The sequence below is a fragment of the Manis javanica genome, chromosome 1 (assembly GCF_040802235.1).
Source record: "Manis javanica isolate MJ-LG chromosome 1, MJ_LKY, whole genome shotgun sequence".
Classification (NCBI taxonomy): domain Eukaryota; kingdom Metazoa; phylum Chordata; class Mammalia; order Pholidota; family Manidae; genus Manis; species Manis javanica.
In genome coordinates this window covers 229640181-229667461 of record NC_133156.1, presented here as the reverse complement: position 1 = coordinate 229667461, position 27281 = coordinate 229640181, and the positions used below count along the sequence as shown (strand labels likewise).

Genomic DNA, 27281 nt, shown 5'->3' with positions numbered 1-27281 from the left:
CACATGAAACATTTTTTGAGCCCCACCTCCTACTTTGTTCTGAAGATATAGAAATACATAAAATATGGTATAAAGGCAGATATGGGAATGAACTCCATGTTCCATGGACAGAAAGAAGTTCAGTACTGCTGAGCAGAGATGAGGGGATGGGTGAGAAGTAGAAGGGAGAGGTGGGAGAGGTGGGAGAGCTGGGAGAGGCGGGAGAGGCGGGAGAGGGGGGAGAGGTGGTTTTTGCCTCTGTGAAATGAGGAGAAGAACCATATCACCTCTTAGGTTCCCTCCCGAGGCCAGGATTCTAGGAGCCAAGTGGAGCTGTCACTCAATCATGACTAGACATTAATGTCCCTGTACCACAGGTCACTTGGCATCATAGCAGTTTTCCTGTCCAACTATCCACATGGACAGAGACTATGTCTCATTCATCTCTGTATCCCCAGATTTCTACTGTCCCCCAATAACAGAAATTCATATATGAATAAAGGAGTGTGTCTTACAATTAACTGAAAATCAATTTGAAGAGTAGATGAAAGGAAGGAAGCATTCTATAGTGTGTTACCCAGAATAATAGGCCTACAGAGATTCATAATGAACTATTTTGAAATGTAACATTTATGTAAGAGGATGCAACATACCATAACAGGATAGCATGGCATCCCCATTCGCAGGGTCAAGCAGCAGGCTCTTTTCTTATGAAAATGTGAGGCACTTGCCAGCAAAAGAGAGTAGTCAATGAACTCCTGAAATACTATTTTCCTAAAGAGGAAATGAAAGGCTATTATGCAAAACTCAAGATGTCTAATATGAAAAAGCTATTTAAAATTAGGCTGCTGACGTTTAACTTTGTAATGAGATGGTCAGAGAAAAGTGTGAAAACTGAAAGGATTTTCTTTTAGAAGAAATGTGAGGTGGCCCCTAAAAGACATCGATGGTCTCTAGAAATAGGTAGCTGTGTCTGCTTTCTAAGTAAATCTCACTGCATAGTCAAGGTAAGGCTTATTTTTATCCATGTTCTTTAAAAAAAAAATGTGACATGTCTACCAGGAGCATGATAAATGGTGACATCGTGTTACAGCTAATATGTTGTGGCTTCCCGGCCTGGCCCCAGTCAAATCCCTCGCAGACTCAAGCTTGTGCCCGGAGACATCTTTCAAGATGACACAGTTGGGTTACCAGGGAAACTCACTGGATGAGGATCTGGCTGGCTTTGGGGGAGGTTATGTAAGACAAAACCAGCTGGGAAGTCAAGGGATACCCTGGAGTCCGGAGATGAAGGGAGTCAGGGCTGTTGTCCATTCAGCTTTCAGGATGAGGTCATGGTGGGGACATTTGGAAGTGGGTGGCCTTAGAGCCCTGGATCAGCCACCTAAATAAAAAAATCTCAGTATCCAGACTGATGGAGACAGCCATGGGTGCAAGATTCCAGTTGATAGAGCATTAATGTAATATATATTGAACAGGGATGACCATTCTCCTAAGAATCAGTGTTACCATTTCCTTTTAAGATTTCAAAGATATTAAAGATGCTCACTTATTTTCTGTTAGGGGCAAATGTTAATGTGCTTACTGTTTCAAGTAAATGAATAACTCCCTTAAAGGACCAAAAGTCAATTGAATTTATTATAGTGGAGTAGACACAAAGATCCTGCTGAATGTGTGTGTACAGTTTTACATACACAAACACATGCACACACACAGACACACACATAGTTAATTCATTTACATGGGTGCCTTAGTTAAAGGTTCCACTGAGTGTGACAGAGATTCCCATGGTTTTGACTATAAGATTATTTTTCTCACATGGGAAGTCCAAGCTGGACTGGCAGGTGTGTTCCACAAGACACCAGGGCCTTCATTCTCCTCTGTCCTATGCCCCTCCCAAGGGTGTTGCTCTGATTAACATGCCTCCAGTTGCTCACCACAGTGGCACATTCCAGTTAGTGGGAAGGAGAAGACAGAAGGGATGGGACAATATACATTTAGTTGCAAGGGACACTGGGAAAAGTAGTCTTAATTTTACCAGAGTGAACTAGCTGGCAGTGAAAAGAAGGAGCTCTTGACAGCAGCAAGCGTTTGAGTCTTTTTTATTTTTTACTTTTATTTTTTTACTAAGATTTATTTCTAGTCCTAGTCCACAAAATCATCTTGCAAGGCAAGAGCCTAGATATTTCTCAGCTACACTAAAAATACATCCATAATCTAACGGAAACAAGCACGTTGGCAAAATGTTCCCCTTCCTGCCCATTAGTCAGCCCTTTATCAGAACAGCCCTGTCGAGAACCGAGAACGTGACGTTGGATGGCAATGTGTCAGTGATGTGGGACTAGAAGCATCCGGATGACAGAGCCCTGGCTCTCCAAGGATCTTCCTCTGAACTCCAGCCAGGCAAGGGCCGCAGCTCGGGGCCCTGAACCCTGCTTGCTTTGATCCAGTAGTGCCAGTATTGGCTCCTCTTCCCAGGAAACATGAAAATCTTAAGTCCATAAAACAAGCATTTTTCGGGTCCTGATGGCGGTGTTCAGAGAGGCAAAGGAAAGGAAATTGATGATCACCGAGCTCCCCCTGTGTGTCCTGTAGGTGCCGTGAGAGAAACAGAGGAGGCGGATCCCTGGAAGCAACACCAAACAGCGACAAGAACAATAATAAGAGCAAATGCTGAAGCAGTGTTTGCAACACGCCAGGCACTATTCTCTGTGTTTCGTATATTAATTCTTTTTATCCATACACAGCCTTTGGCAGGAAGTGCCATTACTGTCTCCATCTTACAGATGAGGCGACTGAGCACAGAGAATAACAGCGTGTGTGAAGTCACACAACCGGTGAGCGGCTCTCGGCTCTGACTTTTTCACTGTGTGACTTTGGGCAAATTGGGTAAATCCCTGAGCCTCTGTTTCTTCATGTAAATGGAGACATCAGCACCTCACACACAGCTCTGTCGTGAGAATTTCAATCAATCTGAGAGACCAAGCCTGTACAGAGATGAGATGGAGGGCAATGCACACAAGCAGGCAGGCAGCGGCACACTCACATACAGCTGCTATGAGGGCAAGCGTCTTCCGGGAAGTAGGGCCTAAACTGGGCCAAAAGGTAAACTTCCTTCCAGGAAAGGAAGACGTTCGGCAGATTATTCTGAAGTGGACAGTGGTGTCTCCGAGTGGGAAATGGGCCAAGTGCCTCCATGACCCCCACCTCCATTTTCTGTCTGTGCCTTGTTCTCTGCCCGTAGTTCCTCACCCCACACCTACCTACTCTACTCTTGTCCTCCCTTCACCCAAACCTGCGCCCCGAAGTGTTTTGAATCGATTAATTTATACTAATGGGTTAATGACTGATTAGACTTAATGTGTACATGCTGCTAAGGATTTACAATTTAATCAGGAAAATCAAAGTAATAATGATGATATTTCAGTGCCTGTAGAAGGAACCTTCTTTATGTGCTGAAATTCACATCACATCATATAGGTGGACAATTCAGGGCAAGACTTTGTCAGTCATGGGGGTGGGAATTTGAACAGCCATGTCCTTCACTCCACCTGGGGGCATGTGAGTGTGTGTTGGGGGTGGAAGAAGAGGAGTGTGTTTTGCTGCAATGTGATCCTTTGCTGGGGCTGAAGCTCTCAACTCTTGGAGGGAAGCCAAGGGTGGCCCCAGAGGGTGCTTGATGCCTGTGCAACTGCTGTTGCTTTCAGGAGCTCAGACTGCATGGCAGCATGCTCTGCAGTGGTCCGTTTCAGTCCACCAAGGCCAGGAAGGCTAGTTTCAGGAGAACAGGAAAGAACTTGTGGAAGGTCCCAGCTGCAGGAGTGACTTCTTGAATCAAACAAGGGGTTTTTAGTCGTGCACAGAAAATATTAACTGAGGCAGAAAATGGGAATTGCAGAAAACAAAGAAATGTGTTGAAAAGTACAATGACATTCTTGGAAAACAGTTGATGAATTATACATGTGTCTATATTCCTGAGACCTTTATGGCCAGATTCAGATAATGACCTCAGTGTGGCACCTGGAGGCAGCCAGTGAGCTCTGGGCTGGTCATGAGCAGACAAGGGCTTTCATTCTGGCCCCACCACTGACCCCCAGGAAACCTCAGATAGACCCTTTTTTCTGGGCCTGCTCCCTCAGCGTGAAAGGCATCAGGCTGAACAACTCCTGAGGACCCTGCTTCTCGGGACAGTCATCCCAGGATTTTCTTCATGTTGAATGCTTGTCACCCATCATAATGCCCAGGTTTATCCCCCATGCAGAAGGTGGGCCCTATGCAGGAGGATGCTGGTTTCCCCTGAGCAGGGCAGAGCTACTGGTCCAGAGCTCATTTGCTCACCTTCTCACTTCTCATAAGCAAAGGATACATCTCTCCCCAGCCAGTCATTCATTCATTATTTCAGTCAGTCAGTCAGTCATTCCATAGAAACTTAAGTAGCTCCTGGCATTTAAATGGCTCTTAGAAGGGTGATCAAGAACTAGAAATCAGACAAGATATTGCCTCAAAAGAGTTTCCATTCCAAGAGGCAAGAGATAAACAGTTAACACTTAAGGTAAAATGTGCTTAGTTCCCTTCAAAAGGGAAGTCCCCAAAGGTTAGGGAAGTGGGGTGGGAGCGTGGGGAGGGGATGTCAGAGACTTCCTGGGAGAGGTCTTCTCAGCGCTTGCTTTGAACTGGGGTAGGATTCCCCAGGGCTGTGGAGGGGAAAGCATTCCACCAGGAGGTCCTCTCCTAGGGCAGGCCCCCTGAGGTATAGCTAAGGGCAGGCGAAGGCTTGGTGGCCTCTCTCACTACCTTTCCTGTGGGACAGTAGCAGACAGGGGCACTAAAACTGCTTCCTGTTGTCAGACTTCCAGTACGGGGGAATATTGGCTTAACAATGCTCAGCAAATGACATATCACAATGAATCCTGCTGGCAAATCTTCCCAGGCCTGAGCACCGGAGTGCCTCTGACAGCATAATTACCTCTCACTATGAATTTTGCCAGTTGTCATTTTCCCAAGAGCTTTGCTTAGCAGTCGGCAGGGAAGCCAGCCTGATGGGCTCCACACAGTACTTTGTTCAGTTTTCTCCTCCTGCCCCTCCTTGCCTCCAAACCCACGCCAGTTTGTCCCTGCCTCAGTTACTCAGTGTTGGCCAGCACCAAGGGGAGCATTTACAGCGCAGGACAAGGTCCAGAGCATTTTGCCTTCTTAGCAGAACCCACCGGGAGGAGGCTCTGCAGGCACTCACTTTGCATTATGCCTCCCATCAAGGCTGTTCAGATATTTGTCTTTGACAGTATGAAACGTGGGAGCAGCTATGACAGACCCCATGGGGAAATGCAAACCTGCTTGTTTGTGAAACCAGGGACTTTGGGGTCAGATAGAATGGTATTCCGATTCTGAGGGAGCCTGTTTCCTCATCTGCAAAATATGAAAAATCTCACAGAGGAGAGGAGCTGGAATTGAATGAAAATGCCTAGCATAACACCTGCCTGTGGAAGTTACCAAAATATCTCAGTTTCCTCATTTTCTTTTCAGAGGAAGGGGAGGTTTTGTTTGATTCTCTTTATGCTCTGCTTATAGATAACTGAATACTTCATATCAATGTCATCTTGAGTACAGCTCCCACAATATCCTGCCTTTTCTCAATAACCTTCTGGATCCATGCTACATCATTGAATGTAAAAAGTCAATTGCAAAAGACTTTATAGATAGATGTATAGTATGATCCTATTCTTGCAAAACATACACACATCTCTCCCCACACCCATCTTTCTTTACAGAGTTTACCTTCCAGATTTGGTAAGAGGGGGCCCTTCACTCATTATTTTATATACTTCTTTATCACCTGAACGTTTTCAGAATGCACATGTATTACTTTCATTTTAAACTAATCTTAAACGAGAATAACAAAAGACTTCCTATGGGCTCCTTTGGCTACTGGAAAAATACAAATTCCATTTCCTTACACTGGAGTTGTCTCATTTACTTGGCTATAAGTAACCGAATATCTAACAGTGACTTGAATAGACAAGAGCTTATTTTTCTCACATAAAAATAAAATGTTTGGAGTTGGACATTTGTTTAGTTTTAGATCATGACTTCTGAACATCTCTGGGATTCTCTTAGTCTTACCCTCATGGATACAGTGATTGCTATAGTTCCAGGCATTACATCACCATTGAAGTCTGCCAGAAAAAGGGAAAGGGCACCAGCTGCATCAGTCTCTTTGTATCAGGAAACCAAAGATTTCCAAGAAGTGCCTCGTACCCACCCACCTTCAACAGACTTACTCTTCTGTCTCTTTGGTCTAAACTATATCATATGGCCAAAAAAAAAAGAAAAATAAATATGTAAAAAGCAAGGATTAGGATTGTCATGATAAGTTTTAGTCCAGTCACCATCTATTGCCTAACTCTGGCAATTTTGATGGGCTGAATAAAAGTCAAGTTTATGAAAAAATCAGGGAAGAGATAGTAGGTGGGTCATGTAACTCTTTGCTGATGTCCAGTAACCCTCCTTTCTCACTGCACCCGTCCATGCACTCGATAACTTGGGCAGCTTATAGTCACCAAACAGCCTGCAGCACTGCATCTCCAGCCCTGTTCACCAGCTGCTCTCTCAGCCTCTGACATGCTCCCTTGGGAGGCTGTGGTGAAGGAACAAGGCGCTCACATACTGTGAACATCATCACAGAGTGAAGCCCAGTAAGCCATACACTTTTTCTTGACTCCGGGTGGCCCTGCAGTCAGCTCTGTGGCTCCTGTCAGGTTCTCATATTTAATTGATGAACTCCAATTGATTTATCGTGAAGTGCTATGAAATGGCAGGGCATAGCCTTGCCCCATCAACACCGCTAGCTCGCTGGACCCTCTCTGCAGCATTGTGACAAGGCCCTCAAGGATGGGGAAGGACGGAATGAACTTCTCCGAAAACCTGTTGCTGACTGGTCGTGCAGTGGTAGATGGCGTGGGCTGATAGAGCAAAGTGAATTTGCTTTCTAAACAGATAAGCTTGGTCAAGGTGAACTCTGTGTACACCCTTCATTACAATTACTTCTGTGTATATCTCAACTTCCCTATTGCACTCTATCTCCTGGAGGTCAGGAGCTCATTGAGTAGCTTTAGAGAAATTAACTGGTTAACCAGATTGATGTGAGGAGTTCCTCTTGCTTTGTGTTATACGGACCCCAGAGTCCATCCTGGCCAGTGGAGGGAATAAGAGCTGTGATAAAATGGTTCCTGAGGAACAGGAAAGGAAGCAAGGCTCCCAGAGTTCAAGAGCAGGGGCTTCTCTGACATCTGGAACTATCAATCATACAAAAGAGAGAACAGGCTGAGAGGAGGGAAAGGACTTTAACCAAGAAGATCTTGAATCCGGTGGTCTGCCCACTGTACCTGCAGACCCCCGTCCCTGCTCTCAAAGCAACCCCTGGCTTCTAGAGTCCAGGAAGTTAATTTAGAAGGCAGGGAAACAGCAGAAGTCTTCTGGCTTTGGGTTTGCCATCCCGTCATGCTGTGGAGCTGCTGAGCACTGGGTGGCACCTAGATCACCCGGCAGCAGGGCTGTGCTAAAGAGGCAGCACGCACAAGCCAAGAGATGCTGTTTCCATGGCAACTGCCATTCATCCCGCCTTACCAGGTTGGGAATTCTGGAGTTGAGCAGGGCTAAATTATTGCCCCATCATGTATTTTTTTCAGTTTCGAGACACAGTCATCTACACACATATGTACACACACACACACACACACACACACATCTGTGCACCTCCTCCCACTACCTTGTCCAGGGAAGAAGAGGCGTGGTTCCCAGTAGTACATTTCAAGTTTGGCACCATCTTCCCAGCTCCAGACAGCATCAGTAACCTGGTGAAGAAATGTGGGGGAAGGGCCGAGGAAATGTGGGGTCCAACTATTGTCATGGTGCCTAGTGATCAGATGGGTTTGCTGGTCACTGTTGCTTCTCAAGGATGTAGTTACCTGGTGTATCACCTCGTTACTGTTACTATAACACAATGCAATAAATTGAGTGGCTGGCTTAAAACAATACAAATGTATAATCTTACAGTTCTGGGGGTCAGAAGTCTAAAATGGGTTCCAGCTACAGTCAGGCTCTCACCAGGGTTGAGTTCCTTCTGCAGGCTCTAGGGGTCAGTGCATCCCCTCGCCTTTTCCACCTTCCAGGAATGTTTAAATCCAACAATGAAGCATCCTCCAATCTTTGTCTGCTTTTGATATGTTCTCAAATCTCCTTCTCTTACTCTTTAAAGGACCCTTGTGACTACATCAGTCTATCTGGATAAGCCAGAAATAATTTCCCCGTCTCAAGGTCCTCGCCTTAATGATATCTGCAAAATCCCTTTTACCATGTAAAGTAACATATTCAGATTTGAGAAATTAGAATGTAGACACCTTTGGGGGAGCATTATTCTACCTACTCCATCCGGTTCTGTGTCTCTGGGACCCCAACAACCCATTATTGTAGGAGTGATAATATTCCCACCTATTGAGCACCTAATATGTGATAAGCGCTCTGCTATATTTTTACATGTATTAGCTCATTTAATCCTCACTAAAGCTCTGCAGGGATGATATAATTATCGTAATTTACACATGCGGAAGTTGGACTTGAGAAGCTCAGTGAATTAGCCCACTGAGTTTCCTGCAGGGAAGCGGAGAGAGAAGAAAAGTCCATAATGTGAATGCTTTCCATTATGTCACCCCCACATTTCCCCTGCAGGTTAGAACAACTACTGCTTGTCGTCATTCTCTCATTTCTAAATGAGCTGGGGGTGGGTGGTGGATGGGAGAGGCTTGTGGGGAGAACCTGCAGGGCAAGGGTCAAGAAGAGAATCAACACCCAACACCCGCGGTGTGACGTCAAGCTGGGTGCTCTCCCGGGCTGGTCCACCAACTCCCTGAAAGATTTCGACAGCAGTGGGGACAGTGGATTGGCAGCGAGGCCAGTAGGGACCGCCCAGATGATCGAGCTGGGAGATGAGAGTGGCCCCCCACCCCCTCAAGGAAGATGGCTCAGCTGAGCTCCCAGGACGTGGCCCTGCATGTGAGGTTTTCAGGATGGAGGATGACTACCACTGGCCCCAGCTTACGATGTCTTGCCCCAGATCAGGTCTCTAATTAAAACCAAGGAGCCATGGAAGAATGCATCATCTTTGCTCCCCTGGGAAAGTGGGTGCGTAGGTGAGCAATATGGTAGTCATGATGTTATCTTCTGTGGAAAAAAAAAATTTCACACCCACCATTGTCTTTTATCTAGTGACACTACAAATAGATTCCAGGCCTCAGAAATCAAAAGAGGGTGTCTGGTAAAAAATACCAAAGATAACAATCTGCACTTGGCTTGTGTTAAAAAAAGCACAGAGTAATCCCTGAAAAATTCAGAAAAAAAAGTAGAATGAAACCTTTCCATTTAAACCCCCTGGGGAAGACTTATTTGAATCTTACATTGTTTCTAAGGAATGCAGTTATAATCCTCTCACATCTAAGCATACAGAAACCATAAGAGAATATTTGTGTAATCAAGTGCTAATGATGGAATATGGACATTGTAATGACAGATGTTATATAATGATGAGTCATGAGCAGTCTGGTCAGTTTATATATAAGAATGAACCTGACATGAGACAGCTTTCTTAAAAAAAATCCAGCATTTCACTTAACAAGGAATCTCAGTGAACACGCAGCTCTATAAAAATCAGCAGTTTCTGGGGAGGCTCCTGATTTTTAGATTGGATTCTTCTGGAGAGTTGGGGAGACCCTGAAGAGTCACATGAGAGAGGGCAGTCTGGAAGGGGAGGTTTGCCTCTGTCATTCATTCTCCTCCATTCCTCTGGGTCCCTTCCTCGTCTTCCCCCTGCCCCCGTCCACGACAGAAGTCAAAGCCAGAGGTGCCCCAAACTTCTGCCAGCTCATCTCTTAATCTACCACCAACCTAACCTCTAAACATAGAAAAATCATCAATGAATTCTAGCAATCCATACTTGAAGCATATTAAAACAGTCATTCACCACAGTTGAGTCAGTTCCCACCTCCCAGGAATTTAAGGAAAATTTAGCATTAGAAAAACTGTAAGTACTTTATACCAATTTAAAAAATAATAATAATCATTTGGATAGATGCATTTAAAAACAACAGCATCCTCTAAAAGAGAAAAAAATTAACATCTAATAATGGAGGAAATCCTTTAATTTGAGGGAGGTTTGCTATCTTCAACCTACATTGGCATCATCTTAATAAAAACACCTATTAAAATCAAGACTGAGGAAGAGACACCAGTGGCTTTTGGCCACTGTTATTTAATTTTGTTAGTGGAAATTCTCTTCTATCCACTAAGAGCAAATCAGCTCTAATATCAGAAATTAAGAGATCTATGTATCACTATTGAGAGACCATATAGCCCCCCACACAAGAATCTATGAGTCAACAGAAAGATTAATGATGATTGATTTTTAAAGGCTAGTATAAGTTAAAAATATAAGTCATTACCTTTTCCATATACCAATAATTAATCAGAAAACATATAAGAAAAAGATAATGCTTTGAATAGCAATAAAATAAAACACCTTTAGGAAAAAAGTGTGAGACCTCTATAAGGAAAACTTTTTTGAGGGACATAAAAGAAGACATAAGTAAATGGAGAGAAACACAGTGTTATAAATTACATTTTATCAAATTAGACATTCTAAAGATATCAACTATTCTGTAATTAATTTTCAGTGTAATTAAATGTTAGATTTATTATTCTAAAGATTATTATTCTGAGATCCAGTTGGAAAAATAAATGGTTGAGGCCAGCTAACTTTTAAGTAAGTAAGATACCTGTTGTGTCAGATATGAAAACATGTTTTATAACTTCAGTAATTAAAACAGTATGGTACTGGTACTGGTGCCAAAACCAAAAAATGGCATGAACCATTGGGTCAGAAACAAGACCTAGTGTATCTAAGAATGTAGTATATGGTCAGATGCCATCACAGACTAATGATTGCTGGCACATATGGTTGTTTTTTGTGTGTGGGGAGAGAATGGGAAATAAATTCAGGGCCTCTCCTTCCACCAGGCACTAAGTTCCAGACAAATTAAAGAGTTGGTGGTTTAAATTAAATAATAAGGAAACTCTAAGGAAAGAGATGTGGCTGTTAATCGATTGTCTTCATGTGAGTGATTTCTGAGAGAGAAAGTAATGCAAAGCATCTATCAACCCATAGGTTGACAGTGTACGAATAAAGGAGGGTGTAGGTCCAAAAATATCTCAGGCCAAATTAAAGGCCAAGACTCAACTAGGATTCTGCTGTAGAAACACGTTGTGGTGAACTTCCACAAGGACTAATGGAGCTGATCAGAAACACCAACTTCTGCAAGGCAGTTCCTGGAAAAGGGAGAGCTGGTAATGAACCAGTCCTTCCAGGAAGCCGTGCCTGCATGTGGACAGATGCGCCCAGCATGTCATTATCAACTGGTCTGCAGCTTAGCAAACGTGGGTTAACCACTTCACTTTTCTGTGCCTTTTGCCTTATGTAGAAAATATGGAAAATAACAAATGCGGTAGGCAGAATAACATACTGCCGTACCTCCCAATGATACCATATTCTATGCCTAGACCCTGTGAACCTGCTATGTTCCATGGCAATGGGGAATTAAAGTTATTAATCAGCTCTCTTTAAATTGGGGGGTATTCCTGGATTATCTATGTGGGTCCAATGTGATCACACGGGTCCTCAGAAGTGAGAGAGGAGGTCATAGTGTGGTGATCTGAGAAGGGTTCCACTGCCCATTGCCAGCTCTGATGAAGCAGGAAGGGGCTGCAAGCCAGGGAGTGTGGGCTGCCTCTATATAAGAAAGGCCAGGGAAAGGCTTCTCCCTAGAGCCTCCAGAAGGCAGTGTGGCCCTGCCAACACCTGGATGGTAGTCCAGGGGGCCCCACTCCAGACATCGGACCTCCAGAAGCAGGAGGTATTATGTTTGTATTGCTTTAAGCCAGCCAGTTTATGGTAATTTGGTAAAACAGCAGTAGGAAACTAATACAACAAATAATACTCAAACATATGGTTAAGATTAGGAAATGATAACACCTACATGAAATGCCCACTATGGTGGTCAGCCCCCAGCTGCTACCCTGGTTACTGTAATAGGAGCAGCTATCCTGAGATTCAGTACAGGTAACCAGGTTTCCCATAAACTCTCGGCTCCCTGGCTTATAAACACGAAGTGATTTCTGGTAACTCCGCATAGCAACCATTGCTGTGGTGACCGCTCTGGCCTGTGCAGGAGTTACTTTGACAGCACCTTGGCAAGATTTCCTAAATTTGCAGTCATTTTCAGTTATAAGAGGAGACTCATTGCAGATGTTTAGGATTGGGTCCTGCTCATTTAAAAGGATTCCATCTCCGCCACAGTCAGAGCCCTCCTTCCCTCCTGCTGCAAGGATGGCTTGTCTGTGGCTACAGCTCCAGAGCTGGGGGTGGGAAGTTACAGCGAGCAGCAGTTGGCATGCAGCTCCCCTCTCCTCACTCCTCCACTACACTGGATGGGGAACAAATAGAGAAAAGAGAGCATCTCCTTCCTGAGCCAGGCAGGTTACAGTCCTCTCCATGGCTGATCATCTCCTCTAGCTCACTGTCCAGGGGCTCCTTGCAGGCTGGCCATGACCACTGGGCTGCATCACCAAGACGGAGGCTTGTGGCTCAGCAGTGCCCCCAAGCACAGGCTGCCCTGGGCTGTGTGAATTTCATGCTGCATTCCTGGGAGGGCTCAGGGTGTACCCCCTTCAGCTGCCTCCCTTGGCCAACTTGCAGGCCAGTGGGCACACACAGGATCCATTTTCCAGCCCCTGAACTTGGAAAGGGTGTGGAATGGGGAGCATGCGGCCTGGGCATCCTCTATATCATCTGCCTCCAGTTCTCTTTCCCAATAAAGGCACAGGGGCCACGAGGCAACTGCCACGAACATTGGTCCAGGGACAAAACGCCAGTCTTCCCTTGTACAGGAACTGCCATTCCTTCACGGAAGCTCCCTGGAGCTGCCCCTTTGGCTGTGAGGAAGGAGGGCAGTCCCCTGCCCCTCCCGCTGTGGACACCAGGGGTGAGGCAGGACATGTTCCTGATTTAGCACCTTCTGATAAATCCTATCAGCATATGGCTGACCCCAGCTGCCAGCTGCTCTCTGAAGTTAGGATGAGGGATGCTTAACACCTCTGATTCTAAGCTTTGGGCACTGGCCACAATTCCAGGACACCCAGGAAAATCTGTCACTAGCTAGAAGCCTCACTAGGATTCTCAGAAGAGGCACTGGGAGGATTCATACTTTTAGTCACATGATGGAGAATGACAGCATTTGGAAGTCAGCCCCACATCCAGCTGGGTCTGACCAGGGCCGGGACCTGCCGCGGCCAACATCCCTGCTACAGAGACGCAGGAGGAGGTAAGCCCCCACAAGGAGTTTTAGCAGCAATAAACGCAGTGAAGGACTGTTTGGTCCAAGACCTACTGTTCCTGGCCTGTTCCAGCAGTGCCACCCTCCTTTCAACAATAGCATCCGGAGGGTTTCAGGGCCAGAATGTAAACCAGGCCCGGGAGACACCGGACTCGGCCCCTCCCACGCACTCCTGCTGAGCGGCTGCTGGGGTGGCTGCAGGACATTAGATGAGCACATGTCAAACTCTCACGCACGTTTACACGCACACAAACCTGGAACCACTTTGGGCGTAGTCAGTCATTCCTTCTTTCAGGGAGACAGCTGTCGTGTGCCCCATCCTGTGCTTTGAGGGATACGACGAGAGACAAGGGATGGCCTTTCCACTCAGTAGCATCTCCCGGCTGAGCAGGGCAGACACAGCCACATAGTTATAAAGTACCCTAGAGAAACAAGGGGCCCAGGATAGAGAGGTTAGCCTGAGTACGCCAAGGCACGACGGAGCGTGAGCTCCTGGGGACAGCCGTATCTCCTCTCTCTGTGCTCATCTGGGTCTGGCGCTGTGTCTGACACAGACTGGATAGCTAACATTTGTCAAACTAACCTTGCGTTGGAGGACCATGGAGAATTTGAATAAAAACAAGTCATCAGTATGTCCGGTGTGCAGCTGGGAAAGAGGGAGGGAGTGATGTGAGATCAGCGCCCCGTTATGAAGGCGTTTGACTACCCTGCTTCCTCCAGGCAAGACGAGGCAGGAAAGATGAAAGAGAAAAGCGGTATTGTGAAATTTACGATTTAGGAGACTCGCCGTCAGTGCCCTGGATGGTAATTAAAGGCAGGAGGCGTAGGGAAGTGGTTTTGTTCCAGGGACAGAGGAGACTGGCAAGGACCGAGGTAACCTCGGTGTTCAGGTGTGGCTTGGAGTTTGTTGGACTTCTTCCCTTCAAATGGCGTTAAAAAAGAAACCCCGAGTCCCACAGCGCCTCATGCAGGCTGCCCACCTCTAGGGTTTGAGGCAGACCTTTCCTCCCTACATCCGTCCAAGGGTCAGTAAGGGAGGGCACTTCAGTGGCACATAGAGAGGAGTGTAAATAAAACATATATACAATATATTTTTTAAAGTAGCTTCCTGGGGCGGAGTCCTGTTTATGGAGGCAGCTCGCAGCAGCAGTGGAGATCAGTAACACTACCAGTGACCCAAAGAGACCAAGACTGAGGTCACCAAGGTGGCAGACTGTTGGGCAGGCAAACAGATCTCTAAGGAAAGGTACCAGCCGCTTTGAAGGCTGAAGACCGTGTGTGATATCGAACAGTATTCAGGTTTAAATCAGCTCTGATTGGCAGGGTGGCCCCTGAGCTGAGCAGGGAGCTCAGACTAGCCCCCCTCCGCCTGGGCTGCAGCCCCGCCAGCATCTCTGAGGAGCCCAGGCTCAGGGCTGTGTCCCGCCTGCAGGTGCTGGGGCACGCAGCCCTCCCCTGGCATCCTCATTCTCTCCCCTGCCCCACCTGCTTTGGTCCCGGCCTCCCTCACAGTCATGTCCCTTTGAAGTTCAAAACTCCTGGCTCCCGCTGAAGAAGAGAATGTGTGCCTTCACCGGGGCTCAGAGCCAGGAGGAGCTTCACTGTCGCAGTCCACTTCCTGTCCCGCATTTACCCCTGATCCTGGGCATGCAGCCTGTAGCATGGGCTTCGCCTTCTCCCGCGTCTCCAGCCCTTCCCGGATGGGATTTCAGGCTGATTTATTAGGTCCTCTACTGCTCTGGGTGGTTTAGGGAGAGGCTTGGAGGCAAACCGATCTAGGACCCAGGGCCAGGGCATTAACTGCCAGTCCTTGGGCAGGTCGGTGAGCCCCCAGCTCCTTCCCTGTTACATGGGGCAACACCACCCACCCTCAGGGTGAGAGAGAAGATGCAATGAGATGCTTCCATAAGGCATGTATCCTAGAAGGTGCTCCTGAATCAGCCACCCTTCACTGTACTCAGGAAAACCTACTTAGGTTTGGACTGGGGCAATTTCTCCAGAGAAAGATATATTTATTGTGGGGGCAAGGTTTTCCTAAATCCCTTCTCTGTGTATACCTGGGTCCAGCTGACTTGACCTATATGCCACCGGGTTACAACCACTACTGGGAAGTCCAACTGAGAGAGCCTCTTGGGTCGTTCTGAGAGCTCAGTATCTCCACCCCACAGCTTCATGGCTCTGTGCTCTGTGAGGAAGGGGGATGTCTGTTCACACTCCAGCAGCCTGGACAGCTGGGCAGGCATAAGTACACAGGTGGACGCATCTAGTTCTTGGATAGAAAGACTTTGCAGAGATGCCAGCTCTCCCTAAGTGAATGTAGCAGCTCAAAGCAATCTCAAACTCTCACTGGGTTTTGCTCTGTTTCGATGTTTTGCAACTTGACCTGATTATTTTGAAGTTTCTCTGGGAGAATATATTTTCAGTAATAATCTAAAGAAGAAGAGTGAAGAAGCTGCTTACCCCCTATTAAAATGCATTATAAGCTTGCAGTAATTAAGGCACTATGCTACTGACAGAGGAATACACTGACCCATAGCTAAAGAGAGTAAGCTCAAACACGGGCCCCCAGGATCCAGTGTAAATGTAGCATTTCAATCTCGTAAGGAAAAAATGGATTCTACGTTACATCACATAACAATTGTCAAGCCACAAAATAATGTGAATGAATAGTCAAAGGTAAATGACAGAGAGAATTAGAAAAAAATATTTTGAATCTCATTGTGAGAAAGGCCTTTCAAAATATGATACCAAAACCAGAAGTCATTTAGAAAAATACTGATGGACTTTACCTAAAAATTAAATTCTGTACAGAAGAAAAGAAAAATACATAATTGTTATCAAGCTTACTTACAGTTTTCCCAAAGGAAATACCAAAGATATTCAACCTCTTGAGAAATAAAAGAAATGCAAAAATGCTTGGATAATGATGTGGTATCATTTTTTTTTCTCCTGAACGAGAAGATTAGGGGAAGTGCTAACACCCAACCTTGTCAAGGACGCAAGATAAATCAGCACCTGATTAGATACTGGAGTGTCATTTGGCAGTATGTATCAGAATTAAAATTTGTGTATTTTTCCACCACTGATCTATTTTAGGAGATGACCAAAACAACTTTATGATTAAAAAAAAGTTTCAGTGAGGTATTGATAACAGTGAACTTTTAGACAATTATCTAAGAGTTCAGATTTAGTTAATTAAATTATGAAATATATCAGCCATAAAAAATAGGGTCATGCATTTAAACCCTGTGGCATGAAAATATTTTCATGACATATCAGTAAATGAATAAACCTAGTTAGAAATTGCAAATATACAAGCTTGTGTGTGTCTGCACAGAACTGTTGATGAGCACATATGTAAACAAAGACTACTGGAAGGAAAGCTTTTCATGGGCAGGATTCACTGCTATATCTGTAATGCATGAAGCATGGTCAGTGTTCAGTAAATACTTGTAGCATCAATGAATGAATATCTAGAACAATGTTCATTGTTAATAATAGCTCTCTCTGAGCAATAGGTTTTGGGATAATAATTCCTTAATTACTATGTTTTAAGTTTTTTCCTTTATAAATGCATTTTATCTTTATAGTCAGAAAAAAAATTGCTGTTTTCTGTAAATCATGATAGAAATACTTTTTTAAAAATATCAATAATAACTCTCCTTCAGTTATACATTGAAAAAAATCACTCTTTGGAGAAGTATAAAAGAATTGTGGAAATCAGTTTGGAAAATACATCTCTTGGTGGATTTAATATTAAAGTAAGATAAGACATCTAATGAATATCGTAGGGGGTGGCCTTCACCCAGTAAGTTAGTCAACAACTGTTTAGAGGGATACATAAATGACCCTGCTTTTGAGGACCTCATAGCAGAGTTGCGGGCAGGCGTAAAAGCAGCTCATTGCAGTGAGGAGTAGTGTCCTGTACATATCCATACAGGCAGGGCTCTGCCATCACACACGGAGGATCATGGCTGAGGGAGAGTATGGGGTGAGAAGGAAAGAGCAGTCTGGGAAGACAGCTCAACAGAGGTGACCCTGGAGCTGAGTGACAAAGCATAATAGGAACTAGCAAGGAGTGAGCGAGAAGTGTTGGCCAAGCATGAAAGAGCACTTCAGAAGGACTTGCAGTGGATTGGAGCAGGCATGGAGTGCCAGAGGGGTGGGCTGGGAAATGAAGCTAGAGAGATTTGCAGGACCCAGGACCCGTGTGACTGGGCTAAGCAGGGTGGCTTTAATCGGGGTTGTGGGAGCTTATGGGGAGGAGGGCATCAAAGAGCTTTTGGAGAGAGGTGAAAGGCTTACATTTGCACAGGTACTAGCTCATCCCAACAGCAGTGTGGAGGCGAGAGTCAGGGCCAACTTTGTGGGCGTGCAACCAGTGGGGCTGCGAAGGGCCCCCAGCTCAGAAGGGCCCTGCACTTGGTTTAACGCTCTGATCTTGCCATCTTGAAATTCTTAATAATTTTTTAACAAAGGGCCCACATTTCATTTTGCACCGGGCCCCACAAATTATAGGTCCTTCCAAGACCAGAGGCCAGCTTTGTATTGTAGTTGATCAGGAGACGGGGCAGTCTGGGCCTCTGTCTCTCCCTGTCCCAGCCTTTGTATTTAGGGATCTTCTTAACACACCGTCTAGGGAAGGAGCAACAAATAAAACGGCAATGTGTGGCATTGCCAGGGCCGGGGAGATGCCCTGCAGTGCGTAAGGGGGGAAAATGAGTCCAAGGTAGACTTACTGGGGCCCCTTTGTCTCCTCTGACACCCTCATTTCAACTCTGCAGGGAAATTGGGATCAGCTGGCGCAGGAGGTCGGTGAGGAGGAAGACAGGTGTTCTGTGTATTTGTTTTGTTTTGCTCAGAAAACAACCACGGAGGAAGAGAAAATGGTTACCTCCCTGCTTTAAACCATTCAGCCCCTTCCCGCCCCCTCTGTGCTCTGTGTGCTCCCACACTGTCCTGGGGCCCTGCTGCAGGGAGTTGCGGTCTCAGCTTTGTTCTGCTTGGAACACACACACACACACACACACACACGTGCATGCAGCTCTGGGCACGTGAGGGTTTGTTTTTGACACCATGAGGGTTTCCTTCCACACATCTCAGCGTGCACCAGCTGCTTAGCAACAAGCTGTTGGGCAGAGTGCTGGGGATTAAGTGCCTCTCTGGCTGCTTCCACCACAGGTGCCCCTCTGGAGGGGACGGGTCCACCAGAGGGACTTGTGTTGAGCTAAAGAGCATGGGTGTGTGGCCGCCAGAAGGACACTCCAGAGACAGTACAGTCAGGGCTCTGGTGCCGTGCCAGAAAGCTCAGAAGCCTGCTGGGAATGATGCTCCAGAAAATAGAATCCTGACAGAAAGCCGTGGGTGGTGGGGAAGCTGCAGGGATGGCTGATAACAGGTGGCAGGCAAAATGTAAAAGTTCATAAATATCTGCTGCTGGGAATTGCCTTGGTAGGATCTGGGTACAGGTCACTATTATGGCTGCCCTAAGAGCTTCCACTCTGGTCTGTGGTTCTTGCCTGTGGAGCTTAAGGTCACAAGTCCCCTCCCTTAGGAATCCTGCTTTGGTTTAGCAGCAAGGAAACACCAGGACTGTGTGAGTGGATTTCCTAGGTTCACATCAGCTCTGCCATTTACTGTGTGACCTTGAGAAAATTACTTGACCTCTCTGTGCTTCAGTTTCCTCATCTATGAGCCCTACCTCGTAGGACTGTTGTGAGTATTCAGTTAAAACAGGTAAAAGGACTTGAAACAGTGTCTAGTACATGGGTGTTAATCAATGAGTGGTCAATTACTGCATTTTCTGGGATAAAAGTACTTTTTGTCAGAGATGGTGTAATTTGTAATGTAGACTTCAAAATGGCCATCCGTAATCCTGACAGCAAAGATGTAAACTACTTTTTTTCTAGTGTCTTCTATTTTATACACCTGGCACTGTACAAACTGCTTACAGAAATTTGCATTAACACCCATGGAAATGGTTATTTCACACCCATGGAAACTGAGACTCAGAAGCAAAATGCCCTGCTTAGGGACAGACGGCCACTCCAGAAGTGGAGCCGAGATTTGATACAGTTACTCTAAGGTCCTCACTCATTCCTCTAGGCCGAGCTCACTCTTGCATTGCTTCTCAGAGAAGGAAAGAAAAAAATACTGATTTCTCTCAGCAGGTAGGATTTGCTGCAGAGCTCCTCCCCAGGGTAACATTTCAGAAAAATTGTGTAAGGCCAGTGAGCTTACTGTGGCACTCACTGGTGTATGGTACCTGGGATGGGGAAATACTAGCCAGAGTATGGGGAAATGGAATATGTTACCACGGTATGAGGCATTAGATGCCTGGATTTGGAATGGAAGCGTGGATTCGTGCAGCTGTTCCAAGTCCACACATAAGCAGGATGCCCAGGCTGCCTGACCAGTCACTGTCCCAGAAGCTCAGGGCATTTCTGGTTACACACAGACCCCAGCTTCATCAACCAAGTGGTCACTTGTGATAGACATATTTTCCAAAGATCTTTTATAGCAATAACCTGTATTTTTAGAATTTTTGTACTTAAAACACATTGGATTGCATTGCACTGTACTCACCATCCAGGGCTGCAAGGTCCCATATGGCAGCCACGAGCCACAAGCACTCAGAATGTGGCTAGTGCAAACAGAGATGTGCCATAACTATAGCATACAGGCTGATTTCAAAGACAGTCCAAAACAATGTAAAATATTTCATTAATAACTTGAGTATTATTACAGGTTAAAATGATACCATTTGATGTGTTTAAATATGATGGGTTAAATAAAATGTTGTTAGGATTTTTTTCTCATCTTTTCAAATGATGTATGTGGCTTGCATTTGCAGCTCACAGTATCTTTCTTTCAGACAGGGCTCCTCTTAAAGGTATTGATAATAGGCCTTGCATTTGGAGAGGGCTTTACAAGTCATAAAGCATCTGCCTTTCTTTATAGTAGAATCACAGTAAGTCAGAGCCGGAATGAGGAGCCTTAAGCCATTTAGGTCAGTCTCCTGAATTACAGGTAGATAAACTGAGGTATTGAGGGAAGCAAGAGTCTGGTGCATTCCCAGCCCCCAGCCCCAGCCCAGCCCATTCCAGGCCAGTGCACAGCTGGCTGGCCTGCCCCTCCGCCCTGGGGAAGGCCCCGGCACTCCCCTGGGGATGCTGGCATCTTTATTCATGAGCCTGGCAGAGGGGAGCCCTGGAGCCTGTAGGAAGGCTGCTCTCTGCTTTCAGGCAGAAATAAATAAGGAGACCTGACAGGAGAGGCTGTCAGCAGCTAGGGTGGAGGAGGAGGCTCTTGGGCTCATACCAGCTGGGTCTCCTCGGGCTGCTCAGTGCCCCCCTCCAGGGGCCGGGCCCACCCTCCCCCTCAGCAGGTTCCCACAGGCAGGCTCAGCAGACCCCAGACGTCTCCCCTCACTGCCTTTGGCTTCTGTTTTCCAAGGCATCTCCCTGGGCTGCCCCTCAGTGCCCCACAAATGCACGTGTGCCTGCTTCTCCTGTGGCCTTTGGAACCCTGATCCAGCCTTTTCCCCCCATGGCCTCCCCAGGCCTGCTGGGCTTCTTCCTTCACATCCCAGATGCCTGGAGTCTGTGTTCTTGCTTCTTGAAGTGCAATCGGGGGGAACAGGGGCTCCTGCACCAGGAGCAGGTGTGAGATATGCAGACCTTGCGGCCCCCTCCCAAAGCTACTCAATCAGAATCTGCATTTTAACAAGACCTCAGGAGGTCTGAGCTCTGGCTCACACCAGAGATTGCAGGACATGGGGCAGGTTAATACTGTACCAGCTACAGTGACTGGCACTTCAGTGGCTGCTCTAAGCGCAGAGGGAATGTGCTTTCTCAGGTCCTTACAGTCCATGCAGCACCTTCAAGGGTGCTTTTGCACACAACAACCCCTCTGCCCTGGACGATGCTGAACGGTTAAGTCAAGAACCTTTGATTCTGGCCGAAGCCTACCACCCCTAAGCCACTTTGCAGCAGGAATCATGTCTGACTCCTAATGCGTGAATCCTAAGCAACTTTGCACAACTTTCCATCAGCAGTCAGAACTGCTGACCTCACCACCAGGCTCATGCTGCGTCTGCCTGCCTTGAGTAGAGGCAGGGGTCTACTGGTGGTATGTGCTGAGGGGTACTGGGATCTTGCCCTTTTTAGTGTCTGTGTTCCTGTTGTACTGAGATCAGAGATGTGTAGCTTCATGGCTAAGTGTATAACCTCTAGAGCCAAACAAAATTGCACCACTAACAGGTTGTGATCTGGGACAAGTTCACGTAATATCCATGTGCCCCTGTTTACTCATCTGTGTCATGGGGTGAGCAGAGTGCCTACGTAGGAGGATTGTTAGAAGATTACATGGTGAAGTATTGACAGTGGCTTTAAACCACACATGGCACACGTCCTATAAAAGTTTAATTAAACTAGCATCTTCCATCAAGAATAATGTTGACTGTGTGCCGGTTTAGACTCATAGGCGCTGATAGAACCCCAGGTCTCATAGAATTCCAGCTCTCTCATCCAACACAAGAAGAAACAGGTCGGATTGCCAAGTCCTCTCCCAGCATTAGATAGCCAGTAAATGGCACGAGTGGAACTCGGGCTCTGACCCTTGTCTGCTCCAGGGTCATGCCCTGTGGGACTTGATTACAAAGCAGAGTGGCTCCAGGTCTGGCGCCACTGTGGCTCCTGCCCTCTGTCCTCATTATGATGCAGGGACTCTAACTGCTGGCTCCTCCTGGCCAGCCCTCCAGGGACTTCCTCTGTGCTCTGAGATCTAATCTCTAAACTGGTCCTTCTAGACCACGGAGTCGAGAATCAGACTGCATTTGCTGGCATCCCTCCCTTAGGAGGGGAAAATCAAGGAGACTGAGTTTGGGAGGAGACAGTAGAAACAGGCTCCTCCCCAGGGCACTACGTGGAAGACTGGCTCACTGCTCACGCTGATGTCTGCAGGGAGGAGAAGAAATGGTGAGAGTCCTGGTGCCTGGCTTGCCCACCCTTTAGTGTGTGTTTTATGTTCTTGCTCTTCGAGCCCATAAGTTCTGACTCTTGGTGCATGTCCTGGACCTTCCCAAGTAAGCCCTCATTCTTCCCCCATCAGGTTTCAGTCTCTGGGTTGCAGTAAACAGGACTCCGTCCTGGAAGGAGTCATCCCTCAGGAGCACAGCAAGATCTGAAAATAGGTGGCTGGGAGCTTTCTGCAGGGAATCATGGCAACCACCTGGTCTGTCCGTTCTGCCAAGGGGCTGGTGGGGTGGTGGGATAGATTTGCTGCCCTGGAGGGGCAGCAGCCTCTCAGAATTTCTCATGTTCCAAAATTCCTTGCCTCAACCAGATTACAGATCTTGAGCAAATTTGGACTCTGAGTGACCTGGTGTTTGTATGGACTTGGCGGTAATTAAAGGGAAACACAGATACACCAAGATGTGTCCAACAAATCCCACAAGGCTGGGTCAACGGCGCCGTCCCTGGCTGGCCGGGAGATCCCCTGGCTGCCTGGCATGGCTCATAAACTTTGGGCATGCCTGTGTCTGCCTCCTTAAGCAGGCTGAGATCCTGGGACACAGTTCATGCTTCTCTGTATCCTTCCCCAGCACCTAGCCCAGCACCTGGCACATAGTGGGTACACATAGTAGGTGATTATTGACTGATCACTCAGTATATTTTTTCCATGAAAGAATAAAGAAAATCAATTTCTTTACATGTATTTCTTTTAGTGTTCCTCATTTTCATATTCTTGGTGCATATAAAATATAGCCTTTCTGAATGATAATTCAGACTCTTTCACTTGCCAAGTACCTACTATGACCCAAATGCCATGCAGTAGTCATTACACACATCACCTTAGTCCTCACAGCATCTGACCAGAGCAGGAAAGCCCACTGCCCCTAGTTACACAGCTCCACCCTGGAACTGGTACCCAATCCTAGGCATGACTCATTTCCAGTGTCCTCCCCATTAAATTCCGGAGAGCCCTGCCCAGCAGCCAATTCTCCACCAACATCCCCATCCCCACCACCATATGAATAAGCCAAGGCTTTGAAAAAGATGAAAAACCCTTTGCCCAAGACCCACATCTAGTAAACTGAAGAACTGATATTCAATCCCAGACCCCTCTGGCCACAAAGCTCACACCTCCCACCTGCAGACCATCCTTACTTCTCTATAAGATGTATTTTCTCTGTTTCTTGGTCTGCAACCAGATCTTTTCCTATACTTTTGGTAGCAGTGGGAGACTATGTGGGACTGTAATAACTTGGGTAGAAGTTATAGTTATGTCGGTAGTGCCGAACAATAATAAACCTGGTGAACATCTCAGAGTTGGTCGGAAGTTTCTCCTGAGCAATCCCAGCACTGTCACCATGCCGGCGTGAAATTCATTGGCTCTAGGCTGCAATGGAATGATCTCGAATAGACTGCATTATTCTAGGAGGAGCTGGGGAGACGAAACAAATAACCAGCTTTAGAATCAGTAGCAAAATCTGCTGCTCTACTCACTGCAGCTGGAGTAATTAAATAGACTATCAGGTGAGGGGCCTCTTTCCAGTTTTCCCCACAACGACCAGCCTTCCACCAACCACCTTGAAAGGTCCTCATCTTTCCCTAGTTTTCAAGATGAGTTCTTTTTAAATTGATACAACAATCTTCTTCCTATTCTTGCACATCAGTTTCAGATGGAAACTCATGACAGTTTCCAGAGTGTGATGCACTGTTGTTGACCTCCTATTTTATAACGTGCTAACAGTGGACTGATTTATACTGTTGACTGAAGATGAGTCAACAAGAGAGGTACTAGAAGAATCTCCGCGGCACAGACCGAGGTGCCATCGACCCGACTTGTCATGCAAGTTGGATATTAGACAGAAGTAAAGAGAGTTTGTTTGGTTTTTAAAGTCTGAGTACCAATGGCTATCTTTCCAGACCTGGGATACCCTTAAAATAGAGATACAAACATGATAACGAAATAGAAAAATAATATATATATATATATATATGTGTGTGTGTATGTGTGTGTGTGTAGAGAGAGATTAATTATAGGTAGATATATAATCTATATATAGAGATAAAGATACTTGGATAGCTGTGGATAAAGACAGTTACATTCTCATCAGAATTTGATCCTATAATTAGGACACCAACATAAGGGGGTGGTAGGTGTTTTGGTTAATAAATCCAAAATCATTAAAGTACCATTGTTGACAAGTTCATTATTTTCTTTTATCTTCTTATTTTTTTTTTTTTGGAGATTTTATGTCCAGAATCAGAAAAATAAGTAAAGTATTATCACCAAGAGGAATTTGGAAGCTTATCTGATTTATCCTCTCACCTTACATCCGGGAAATGGAAACCCTACGAGGCAACATGACTCGGCGTTAGTAGCCCCCAGGCACCCCCGTCTCCTCTGCAACCAGTTGCTCCCTTCTAAGTATCTATACAGCACCTACAGTATTCTAGTTCCCAGTCCAGAAGCAGAGAGGGTACAATTACAAGGGGAGCATATTTTCCTTAAAACAGAGGTGACCTTGGCTTTTGTCATGGTGAGAATTCTAAAGTGAAGGAAACCTGAAAAATGTGTGAGGAGTCTGAATTTCTCCTGCCTGTGTCTTGTTTTCTCTAAGATAAGTAACAGGCTTTCCCTGGGAGTCATGACCTTTGGGGGCGGGGCAGCAGGGGTCAGTATGCAGACAGAGGGGCCAAGTCTAGGCCATAAATGAAATCGCTCCCCTGCCCCAAGAGGCAAAAGCTCTTTCTCTACACATTTAGTTCAGTGATAATTTTCTGCTCAAATACATGTAGACCCAGAAGAACGTGAGCTAATAGTGGCTGCTTTGTAATGAAGACTGGAGTCCTGAGGGAACAATGACTGTGCAGAGCAGATATTGGCACGGGAGGACAAGTGATGGGGTGGCTCTGACATGCCCATGGAACCTGAGTGACGCCTCTGGGGGCAGGGGGAGGGTGTGTGTGTTTACCCCGCGTCCAGAGAACCCACAGGTGGAGGGGCGGCCCCATTAGGTTTTGTAATAAAACTTTGCCTGTTACATCTACTTGAGGTCAGCGACCAGGTCTTATAACTTATTCTCATCTGTGCTGCCCCTCCTCACGCCGCCTCCTGCACACACAGAGCTCAGCATAGAGCCTGGCACCCCCCCCCCCCAGACTTCTGTATCTGTTGAATGAACACTTTGGCAGAAAAGAGTTTTTGGACTCACCATTTTTAATGAAGACGAGGTGTCTCTTTCCTCTTCTCATCCACATGACCAAATGCATGTACCGCCCTGGGGATGATTCATGCATGAATCATCTGCTAAAGTAGTAATGGATGTGACAAGTTTTAAGGCCAAATGGTGAGCCTTCTTTAGCGTGGCTGATTCACACAACCTTCAGAACGCATTTCAGCCCCTCTACTGGCCATTGTGTGCATTTGCCGCTGCTCCTCAGGCTTGAGAAAGGCCTGCTGTGCTGAGCTGTTCATCCAATCAACAGATGCTTATTGAGCACCTTCTGTGTGCTGGGCCCAGGCATCAGAGCTGGCAGTGACAGGCAGAAACAGGCCATTCCCTTCTTCCATTCAACATCCAGTCCTCGGGGAGAAAGGCATTAATCAAGCAAGCCCGTGAACATTTCTTCACGTCTCTGAGGACTGTTACCAAGGGGGGGACTCTGTGATGTGCGTGTGTGTTCAGGGTGTCCAGACTCGGGCTCCAAGAAAGCATTCCTGAGAAAATGAAGACTGAATCAAGCTGAGTTGTGGGAAGAACAGATGGGAGGGGCCTGACAGTGGGGGTGGCAGAAGCAGTTAGGAGGAAAGGAAGTGGGGCATCAATGCAACCAGTGAAGCAGCCCAGGAAATGGGCATGAAGAGCCTGAAACCAAAACCAAATGCTAAGTTAATCCTCAAGGGCACCAGCATGGCAGCACCCAGCCTGTGCGCTGACACCCCACCGCTAACCACCTGCTGCCCTGGTGCAGCCTTGAGGGGGAAGGGAACGGGGAGGGGGCCTCCAACACCCAGGGCCCAGCTTCCTGCAGCCTCAGAGGTCTTCCACATCTGTCATCACAAGTAACTCACACACCACCACCATGATGTGCTAATTACTATTGCCCCCTTTCGTGGATGAGGAAACTAAGGCCCAGAGGTGTTAACCGACATTGCCGGTCAGCCACCATCATGGAGGCAGGCGGAACTGCATTCCCATCCCGCCTCTGCCTCTCCTTAGCAGTGGGTGGGTCCTGCTTTCTTTCAAGGACCCTCTCCTGCATCCCTGGGCAAGGGAGGATGAACTATCAGTACCGTGCTGGGCCACGGCCGAGGTCCAGGAAACTGACTGAAATCCTTGGGCTGGGCTTAGGGGGCACATGCTCCTCTTTCCACAGTGGCACCCTCCACAGAGCTGGGGCCGCAGCCTCCATCGGCCTGCCCTGGATACAGCTCTGCCTGGGCCTCGGGGATTCCTCTGGGCCCTTCTTGCTGCCTGGGGAAGAGATGTGTAGACCATGTGAGGGGTGGTATGTTTGCCTCTTTCGTCCCTAGAGTGGGTGTCCTGCTCCCCAGGGGCCTGCTGCAGCCTGCTGGGTCCTGCTGACAAGGACAGAGACAGGCAGGCAGGGCTGCCATGAGCACAGCGCAAGGCTGGAGGGGCGCTGTGGGGAGGAAGAAATGGGGGGACGGCAGAGAGAGGCAGAGCCTCTCCAGTCCTCATGGAGGAGGTGGACTGCAGCTCTTTGCTGAAGGCTGGGCCTCCATGGCAGGTGCAGGAATCAGGCAACATTCTGCAGACAGCTGGGTGTGATCCCAGCCCACTCCACTCTCAGTGGTATGACCTTATGCCGGTTACTTAACCCAGAATAACGA

General features: G+C 46.8%; 1 protein-coding gene and 1 long non-coding RNA gene across 3 annotated transcripts in view; one reads left to right on the top strand and one right to left on the bottom strand.

The window, feature by feature from the left end:
• VSNL1 (visinin like 1) overlaps positions 1-27281 on the top strand; it is a 96490-nt gene that overhangs the window by 57934 nt on the left and 11275 nt on the right. The gene's annotated exons all lie outside the window — the stretch shown is intronic.
• Positions 1921-25751, bottom strand: LOC140844389 (uncharacterized). Its single transcript, XR_012122627.1, has 4 exons — positions 25639-25751; positions 13670-13837; positions 7745-7829; positions 1921-3852 (listed from the first exon to the last, which is right to left on the bottom strand). It is a non-coding gene; the product is annotated as an uncharacterized lncRNA (long non-coding RNA).